This window comes from Sinocyclocheilus anshuiensis, unplaced genomic scaffold, assembly GCF_001515605.1.
Source record: "Sinocyclocheilus anshuiensis isolate Anshui unplaced genomic scaffold, SAMN03320099.WGS_v1.1 scaffold665, whole genome shotgun sequence".
NCBI classification, from domain to species: Eukaryota; Metazoa; Chordata; class Actinopteri; order Cypriniformes; family Cyprinidae; genus Sinocyclocheilus; species Sinocyclocheilus anshuiensis.
Window position 1 is genome coordinate 195910 of NW_015537961.1, and position 10764 is coordinate 206673.

The following is a 10764-nucleotide window of genomic DNA, read 5'->3' on the forward strand; positions in this document are numbered from 1 at the left end:
GATAAAACTCTCAGAATGCTTTAGCAACTGTGTAGCAACCGCTCAGAATACCTTAGCAATCGCATAGCAACGCCCTGGCAACCACTCACAACACTTTAGAAACAGCATAGAAACATGCTAAAACTGCTCTGAATACCTTAGCAACCACTCACAACACCATAGCAACTACAGTACATAGTACATTCTACAGTCGCTCAGAATACCTTAGCAATCGCATTGCAACACCCTGGCAACCACTCAGACAACACTTTAGAAACTGCATAGAAATATGCTAAGATCTCTCACAACACCTTAACCACCACATAGCAATGCCTTGGCAACCAGCCACAACACCCTAGGAACTACAGTACATAGTACATTCTACAACCGCTCAGAATACCTTAGCAATCGCACAGCAACACCCTGGCAACCACTTACAACACTTTAAAATGTGCATAGAAACATGCTGATACCCCTCAGAACACTTTAGGAACTGCATAGAAACACTGTAGCAACCCCTCACAACACTTTAGAAACTGCATAGAAACATGCTAAAATCTCTCACAACACCTTAACCACCACCTAGCAACACCTTGGCAACCACCCACAACACCCTAGGAACTACAGTATAGAAACATGCTAAAACCGCTCAGAATACCTTAGCAATCGCATAGCAACGCCCTGGCAACCACTCACAACACTTTAGAAACTGCATAGAAATATACTTAAATCCCTCACAAAACCCTAACAACCTCATAGCAATGTCTTGGCAACCAGTCACAACACCCTAGGAACTACAGTACATAGAAACATGCAAAGCCGCTAACAACACCATAGCAATTGCATAGCAACACCATGGCAACCACCCACAACACCTTTGGAGCTACAGTACATAGAAACATGCTACAATTCCTCACAACACCTCAGCAACTGCATAGCAATGTCTTGGCAACCACCCACAACCCAGTTTTCACATTTTCTTGCAAAACTGTAGAAATGTAGTGTCAGTGTCTAGTTCCTAATGTTTGTTTATTTGAGCTTTTCCATTGGCCCGGCCAGCTGTAAGATGACAGAAATGCAAAAACTCTTTGGATTTGTTTCTGGGAATATGATTTGAGTCATTTTTCCTTCTCAAAGCAGCAGAAGGATAAAGCTGGCGTCAAACAATGAGGTCTGTCTTCCCGCGCAGGATAAGAGCGTGTGATAGTTAGCGCTGTGTAGTTTCAGATTGCAGCTCTCCATTGCTGCTGTTGGAGCCGAGCGATCAGAGAGACACACAACACTGCTGAACGCATGAATGGATGATCTGTTTGGCGCATGAATGCGGTGCTGTGTGGAGAGCATCCAATCCCGCTCAGCGCTAGCTGGCCATTGTTGGGTTGTTGATTGATGCATACATACACATTAACCCATTATACAATTATTTTGAAAAATGGCCACATTTTGTGATTTGTATTTTGTGCATTTGATCTCTGATTCAAGATGGCAGAATAAACTGAACCCAAAGTCTATTCCCAAACCTAGTGAGCTGCTTACCAAGACAGCATTTTAAGACATAAGTGCATGAAAGCTGTGCCCAAAGGAAGGAAAAAATGGCTTCCTTTTAAGCACTGAATCCCGTCTCAAGTGTCTTGCATGAAAAGCCTGTTGCAGTTCAGATTGAAAGTGAAAATGGATGCCGCCCTCGTGTTTTACCTTTAGAATTAGATGCTTTTGTGTGTGCAGCGTTTAGGATGTTACACACACATGCAGCTCTTTTCTCTTTTATATATTTTTGTTTGGGGACAGATATAGGAATGTATCCTTTATGAAAATAGAAGCATTTAATAGTATTGAATGTTCTCTTGTAGTGTACTTCATATCTTAAAAGTATATATTTAAAAAAAAAAAAGTGTTTGCAGATATTAAGTGTACTCAGATATTACACTTTCTTAACACACACGTACACTTTAAAAAAAGTGCACTTTGCAATGTCAAATTAAAAGCTCATTGTTTAAATATTCTTTTGTCACGCTTTTAAAGAATACTTAATTTGCTGTTGACTAACAAAAGCACATGTAAAGTACTTGATTTATATTAAACTGTAGTGTTTACTATTACATTTAATGTTAATATATTTTAAGTGTACTAAATCTCAACTTTATCATTACAAATACGTATTACAAATACACTTCTATTTAAGTACACTTAACCACATTCCAAAGACAATAGAAGTAATTATGAAATTACATGTGAAGGTGTACGTAATGTATAGTTGAATTTAAGAGTGTATGAAGAATATTTGAAGAGTGCTTTTTTTGACCTACTTAAGTAGGTAAAAACTCTTAACTTCAACTAATGCGTTTTATATCATTTTAATACACTTTCATTCAATTGCAAATATCATGCAATTAAGTCTGAGAACTTCAGTTTGCACTTAAATATTATATCCACAATAAATAAATTTTAAAAGTATGCTAAAGTGTATCCCTTGTGAAAAAGAAGTGCGCTTAATTGTATTGAATGTGCACTTGTAGTGTTTCAAATCTTAAATGTATATTTAAAAAAAACAGTACTTGTAGATAATATAATGAAATACAAGGTCACTTAAGTGTACTTAAAGAGAGTACACCAAGTACACTTTAAAAAAGTACAATTCATTTTTTAATAATCATTCGTTGTGCTTTAAAGTATGCTTATTTTGATATGTTGACTAACATACTAAAGCATATGTTAAGTAATTGATTATAGTTTTTTTTTAGTATAGTGTTATTCAATATTACATTTATCAGTAATATATTTTAAATTTCATCTTCATTCACAAATGTACATTACAAATATGTATATGCACTTTAACCATATATGTAAGTGCACTTTATCAATATTTCAAGGACAATAGAATTATGAATTTACATGTTCTCAAATCACCAAAAACCACTCTTAAGTTCAACTTAATGCATTTAATTTGAATTTAAACTATAATAAATGTTCATGTAATTGCAAATAACATGCAGTTAAGTGTCAGAGAACATTACATACAGTTTGCACTTAAGCATATATTTTTAAAGTATATTATTTACATAATAAACAATTTTTTTAAAGCGTGCTAAAGTGTACCTTTGTTTCACAAGGATATTTCATCTTTGATGCATTTTAAATGTTTGATTCCATACTGAAGGGTCATGGCCCTATAAGTATAGAGAAAGCCAGCCCACATCTTTTGTCGACAAATGCACAGATCTGTTCATCTCTCCCACACACTTCCAAAGCTGCTTGGAAAGCACATGCTTTGCTCCACGCATATCTGCTTTATTCAGAGAGATCACGGGATGGATCTCGCAGCGGTGGTCCACACTTTGACCTCAAGGTCGCTTGAGCACATCTGACTGTTACTGAGAATGTCTTTTGTACATTTGACCTTTCAACAGCTGCGGCCACTTCACATTACAGCATTGATGTTTCTCTAGCTGTGTGTCCTTTATTCAGAGCCATGAATGTTAAAGGTAGAGTTCACCCAAAAATGAACATTTTCTCACCCTCAGGCCATCCAATATGTAGATGAGTTTTTTTCTTCATAGGAACAGATTTGGAGAAATGTAGCATTGCATCAGTGTCTCAGCAATGGATGCTCTGCAGTGAATGGGTGCTGTCAGAATGAGAGTCCAAACAGCTGATAAAAAACATCACAATAATCCACAAGTAATCCACAGCACTCCAGTCCATCAGTTAACATCTGGAGAAGACAAAAGCTGAAACAAATCCATCATTAAGATGCTTTTAACTTGAAACAGTCTCTTCCATAATCCATAATAGCGCTTCCTCCAGTGAAAAAGTCCATCTCCTGTTGTCTCTCACATCAAAATCCATCCACATATTTGTTCAGGGCTGTTTTGGCTAGTAAAAGGTGCTTGATTTGTGCAGATTTTCAGACCAGACGACTTTTTCACCGGAGGAAGCGTTATTATGGATTATGGACTTGTATTGGAACACAGAATTATACAAACGCACACCTTTTTGCTTCATAAGATATTAACTGATTGACTGGAGTGGTGTGGATTACTTGTGGATTATTGTGATGTTTTTATCAGCTGTTTGGACTCTCATTCTGACGGCACCCATTCACTGGCAGTGAGACACTGATGCAATGCTTCACTGCAGAGCAAGTGATGCAATGCTACATTTCTCCATATCTGATGAAGAAACAAACTCATCTACATCTTGATAAGAGGGGGAGTAAAGTTTCAGCAAATTTTCATTTTTGGGTGAACTTCCTTTAAAGTCAACATGAAATGGTGTTCACAACCCAATAATATGTAGTGATGAAACATTCACAATAAGATAGGGCTGTGCAAAAAATCGAATGCGATTTTCATGTGCATCTCGTCAGTAAAGCCGATTCTGTGATTAGTAGTAAATCTCCAGCACGTGCGTTCAGATGGAGCGGCATTTACTACACAGAGCCGTAGTTCACTGACAAGCTACACAAAATTGCGTTCAAAATCGGCAATGAATCGCCTGCGATTTTGTGTAGCTTGTCAGTAAACTGTGATGCATCAGAAAAGTAAATAACGTTGATTTCATGTTGGCATGGTTTCTCTAAACATGTTGCAACAATGCTTCAGTGATTAATGATGCAATATTTAATGCAATATTTGGTTGGCTTGTCATTTCTAGTATATTTTATCATTTTCTTGCAATATTGTCTAGAACAGTTTCTCAAACCATTGCATTACAAGACCAGTTTACCATGTGTTTCAGTGGTGTTGCAGAAGCATATTAAAACAACCAAGAAAACATTTTACCCGGAGGGTTTTTATACGTCAGTAAACCTTTGAGATATATTTCTCTTTAGGCCGAGGGAACTTTCCAAACAGCTTATCTTTCTTTGTGGTCCAAGACATGCAAAAATAAATAAGCACATAAAATCGGTTGGAGCTGGAGGGTTGATTTTATTTCGAGGTCATAAACTTGTTTTCAGCATGAACATTTTGACTTAAAATGTGCAACTCTGATCTGTATGTTTTTGTTTGACTCTCTAAAGCTCAGATTTGTAATCTCAAACATGATTTTCACCTGCAGAAACACCAGCAAAAATAGTTTTCTAAAGGCTTTACTTCTGCAAATCCAACCTCAGCTTCACAGTCAGTTTTTCTTTTTCTTTTTCTTTCATTCTTCCCTGTTTTCATTCTTTTTAACATCGTTTCATATGAAACTGACAAAATCGTAATCTTGTTTGAGAATTTTTCGGAAGTGAGACCATGTTGGTAAAGAAAAGCGAAGTTTGGCTTCCTAAAGCTGAGTGTGTCTGTAAAATGTTTCATGGTATTTACAGTGGCTCTGTTCCTAAACTTGGTGCTGTCTACTGTTTACATAAGCAGCTCCCTTCTCATCCTCGTAAGTGACCGATATGGAACGTTTTACGTAGACATTGACTACGTGCGTCATACAAATAGACACTTAAAGAGAGAGTTCAGTCAAAAATTAAAATTGTCATCATTTACTCACCCTCACGTTTTTTGACACTAGTTTAACTTCACATCATTTTACAAAAGTATTTTTGACGCCTAACTGTACACTGTTAAAAATCATTGTGATTTTAACAGTAAAAGACTGTAAAAATGCTACAGTAAAAACCTGTTAACTGGTTAACAGTAAGTTTTCATACTATATACGGTGAATAAATGTAATTAAACATTCTTTTTTTTTAAATGGTTATATCTCTTTAAAAATAATTGTAAAAAATTTGAAAAAATGATGTGCATTTTGAGGGTTTACACTTGCAAAATCTCATTCCCTTAGTAAAAGTAAAAAGTTTAGAAATTTTTATAAATCTCTTCCAGGTCAGAACTATGGAAGACCGTTTCCGCCACTGAATAAAATTTTTTAAAAAAGGTTATTGCGACTTTTTATCTCACAATTCTTTTTCAAAATTGCGTGATATAAACTCACAATTGCGAGTTCTAAAGTCAGAATTGTGAGATATAAAGTCACAATTGCGAGATAAAAACTCGCAAATGCGAGTTTATTTCTCGCAGTTCTGACTTTATTTCTCAGAATTGCGACTTTGTCTCGCAATTGTGAGTTTATTCTGAGAAAAAAAGTCAGAATTGCGAGTTTGTATCACGCAGTTATGAGAAAAAAAGTCAGAATTGTGAGATAAAAAGTTGCAATTACCTTGTTTTATTTTTTTATTCAGCGGCGGAAACGGGCTTCCATAAATAATTGACCCCCATTTAACTTGCACAAGAATGAAATGATGCTTAACCCAGGGTTAAAAACTGTGTTTGAATGATTGTTGTATTTGAAACGAACCAGGGTAAAACCAGCTATCTTTGACCTGCTGCTAGCTGTGTGTATCGCTTCTTATCTCGGAGTGCTGTATTTGGCTGTACAGGTAAGACACATATTCAGACAAATTTATTTTTAACACATTGATTTTTTTTTACATTTTCAATTGTATTATTATTATTTTTAGTGCAGTGTTTTTTTTTCCACTCTACTCATGAATTATATAATTGACTAATCACCCCAAAATCACAAGCAAAAATATTTTGTATTTATTTTAGCCATTTCCCTTGTTTATTTTTTATTCAGTGGCGGAAACGGGCTTCCATACAAAACAGACCCTGAATGTGCTATGAGGGTTAAAATGCCTACATAGGCATTGCAGTAGGTTTTGGGACCGAGCCATTTACAGTACACCATTATTTCAGGCATTATTCAATCTCTTTCTAAAATGAAATGCATTATATTTGCAACAAATTCACCTGCTCAGACAGTGTTTCTGTTCTGAGTTCATTCAGCCCATCTGTAAAAGCTAAATGTATGGAATTATCAACAACATCTCAATTATTGCATGAATATTCCCCTAAGTAGGCCATTATACAGAGGAAGGAGAGCAATATGGCCTTGAGTTTCAGATTTGCTCTAATCTGATGTACAGAAAATGCCCTGCACAAATTCGGTTAAAACAGACCTGTTTGGAAATCCGCTCTCGCTGTTGTAACAGGATACACATCTGAAAAGTAGACCTGGCAATGCACTTTTCAGCTTCCTGCCTTGCCTTGTGGTCCTCTTATGAGCAATTAAATTGAACCAGAGAAGACAACTTTAGTTTTGTGAAGGAAGTGGCTGAACTTTGCATGGAGGCAAACTCGATTGCTATCGATCTAAACTGGTTTGTCTGAAGGATTTCGTCCATCAGTGTGTCTTGTTTGGCGTAGAGGCCGAGGAAGGGAAGCGATGATGTCATTTCCTTTGAGATGAGGCCTGTCGGATGACATCATCTGTTGTTTCTGAGCTCCTAAAGGCTGGGGTTTTCTCTTGTGTTACATAAAAATTCAACCTCATGAGGACATTTACTGTTTTTTTAGGCCAGAAACATGAAAACAAATGCATTTGCAGCCAGATTGTAATGTGCATGCTTACAATAGTTTCCTTCGGATGTCTGATCCATTACACAAAATTATCAAAATCTTATATATATGTTTGTACAGATCTCTTCATGCAAATTAGGCCATTTACGTTTATGTCTGCTGTGTTTTTGCGAATGCGTTATGAAAACATAATGTTTTTAATAATTTTAATATTAGTTAACAATAACAATGACTTGCCTCACTGGATGAATGTTGCATTTTATTTTTACTATATTGCAGTAAACTATCGCTTTTATTTGTATTGTATACGTTTCGAAGACCAATGACTCAATCAAGCGTTCAAAATAAATCAAGTGTTGCTAAAAATGTTTGTTTTCACATACTTGAACGCTTTAACTCTTTAGCACATTTTATTTTTGTGGAAAACATAACACCACTTCAAAAGTTTGGGGTCAGTTCGATTTTTTTTGTTGTTGAAGAAATTAATAGAATAATTCAGGAAGGACACATTAAATTAATTTAAAGTGTGTTAAAGTGCGTTTTTGGCCTCAAACGACTCTCTTCAATAAATTTCAGTTTTTCCAGTTAACGAAAATTATTTATAATAGTTTTATTTAACAACAACAACACTCATTAGACTACCTCTACTGTAATGCAGCTGCTTATTTTTACTGTATTGCAATACACATCACTTTAAAATTCGTATTAAATTTTTAACAAAGTAATACTTTTGTTCAGCAAGTACGCATTAAATTGATGAAAAGTAAAGACATTTATGATGTTACAAAAGATTTCTATTTCAGATAAATGTTGTTCTTTTGAACGTTCTATTCATCAAAGAATCCTGAAAAATAAAATGTATCACAGTTTCCACAAAAAATATTGGGCAGCACAAGTGTTTTCAACATTGATAATAATCAGAAATGTCTCTTGAGCAGCAAATCAGCATATTAGAATGATTTCTGAAGATCACGTGACACTGAAGACTGGAGTAATGATGCTGAAAATTCAGCTTTGATCACAGAATTAAATTACATAGTAAAATTTATTCACATAGAAAAGAGTTATTTTAAATTATAATAATATTTCACAATTTTTACTGTATTTCAAATAAATGCCGCCTTGGTGAGCACAATAGTCTTACGGACCACAAACTTTTGAACAGTAGTGTCAAACATCACATATATCATAGATTTGTAAACTGTTGTTGATTATATTACAGTACATTTGAGTAATCAGTTCCACCTTGAACTGAATTTGTATTTTACTGTTATTTTGTTGCATTTGCTTGCATGTTCTGGTTGCCAGTGCTGATCTTGATACAAAGGCGCATTCCATCATTCCATGTTTGTGAATTCAGTTGTCATGGCAACCGGGCTAAATGTGGCCACTGGCACCATGTTGCCAAGTAACAGCTGAGTTATGAGCAGGGATGAGGCAGGCATGAAGGACGTGTGTGAAGGGCTTCTACAAAGAACCGAGTCTCTTACGTGGATGAGAGGCAGATAAAAACACTCCTTGGCATGAGACCCATCTGAGATATTGGATTGGCAGCGGGAATGTCTTTAATGTTTGTGTAGAGCGCTCGATTCCCCGGTGTCTTTATTCACTGCGGATAACACTTACAAAAACAAACTTGGGTTGTAAGAGCGAGGGATGTCATCCGTGTCGAACGCTTGAGACAATGCTGCAGTTTAATTAGAATCAACTTTCAGCTCTTCCAAAGAGATGACTTTAGAAATAGATGGATACTCATTTAATGTTATGCCCAATTTTAATATTGTTTACTGTATATGGTATTAGAGTATGTTTTAAAGTTTTGAGTTTTTTATTTTTTCAGTTTTCAAGTTTGAAGTTTTTGAAAATTTTATTTCAGTACTTGACCTGAAGTAGTACTTAAACTTATTTTATTTCAGTTAGTTGCCAAGGCAACATTTCCAATTTCATTTAATTTCTAAAATCTTAAACTTAAAAAAAATCCTAAACTTAAAACTTGTTTTTTTAAGCAAGTTTTTAATCTAATATATTTAATTTTATTTCAGCTTTCACTCAATTAACAAATACTATTTTAATAGTTTGTTAACAATAGCAACGCTGCCAATAACTGTTATTATGAATTAAAACAGTTTTGATAATCAAGATGTAGCTTGTCCAGAGAGATGGCTTGTGACTTTTGAGTTAGGATAGAAATAGATGGATAATCAAGTCATTTAATGTTGTACCAAATAACTAGTGTTATTTTAGTTTTATTTATAATTAATATTTTGAATTTGCTTTTATTCTTATATTTTCAGTTTTCATTTTTTAAGTTTTAGTCATTTTATGTGCTTGTCATTTGTATTAGATTTTTAAAAATCTGTTTCCTTTAATTCGTTTCATTTTTATTTTAGTACTTAAACTTATTTTTTGTTAGTTGCCAAGGCAACATTTTCAATTCTAAAACTTTTTTAATTGAACTTTTTCATCTTATATTTGCTATTTTGCTTAAATTTTTTCAACTAACAAAACAAAAAAAGTAAAGGATTTTTAATAGTTTTAGTTGACAACAACACTGTCAGTAACCAATATTATAAATAATAACTGTTTTGCCTGTAGTTGTGTGTGTGTGTGTGTGTGTGTGTGTGTGTGTCTTAAATGTAAAAGTCTACAATGTTATGTTGAAGTCGGCTGTTGTTTTCCCACCAAAATGATGTCACTCTCTGAAGGATGATGTCATTTGGGTTAAAGGGATTTAATGAAAGACTTACAGGAATAACCTATAATCTGTTATGTTAAACTAGTGTTTATTTGTCATATTTAAAAAATTGCAAGTTTATTACATGTATATGATGGGGACATGAAAATGTAGAAATGAATGTAGAAGTGAAAATCAAATGTGATGTTTGCAAACAAAAGCAGAAGTGGATGAACTTATATTCTGAAGCAATCGAGTTGTTTGCGTATTTGCTTTCTCTTTCAGATGGGTTATTTCTGTTTGATGTGTGTGGAATCTGTAGATTATATGATGAGCCGTTTGCTTCAAGGGGAATTTCAAACACTCTTTGCATTATTGCAAAAATAGATTTAGCTTGGGAAAACACCTGCAAGACTTGAGTCAGATGATGAAATTCACATGGGACACTGCATGGTTTCATAATCGCTCTCTCTCTCTCTGTGTGTGTGTGTGTGTGTGTGTGTGTGTGTGTGTGTGTGTGTGTGTGTGTGTGAGTGACCTCATAAGAGGCGAGCTGCCCAGAAATTCATAGCTGACTCATTTCACTGACCGTTTCTCTGTTTTGAAGAGAAATTCACTTCACAGCTCACCAGTGAATGGGGGAATGTCTGTGTTTTGAATGTCTGCAGATTGAGAGTAAATGTGAGGCTGCTTGACAGAAACAGCATGCACACAAACTAGATTTTTTGATTTTCTGAAGTAAATGTGATTGGTGTG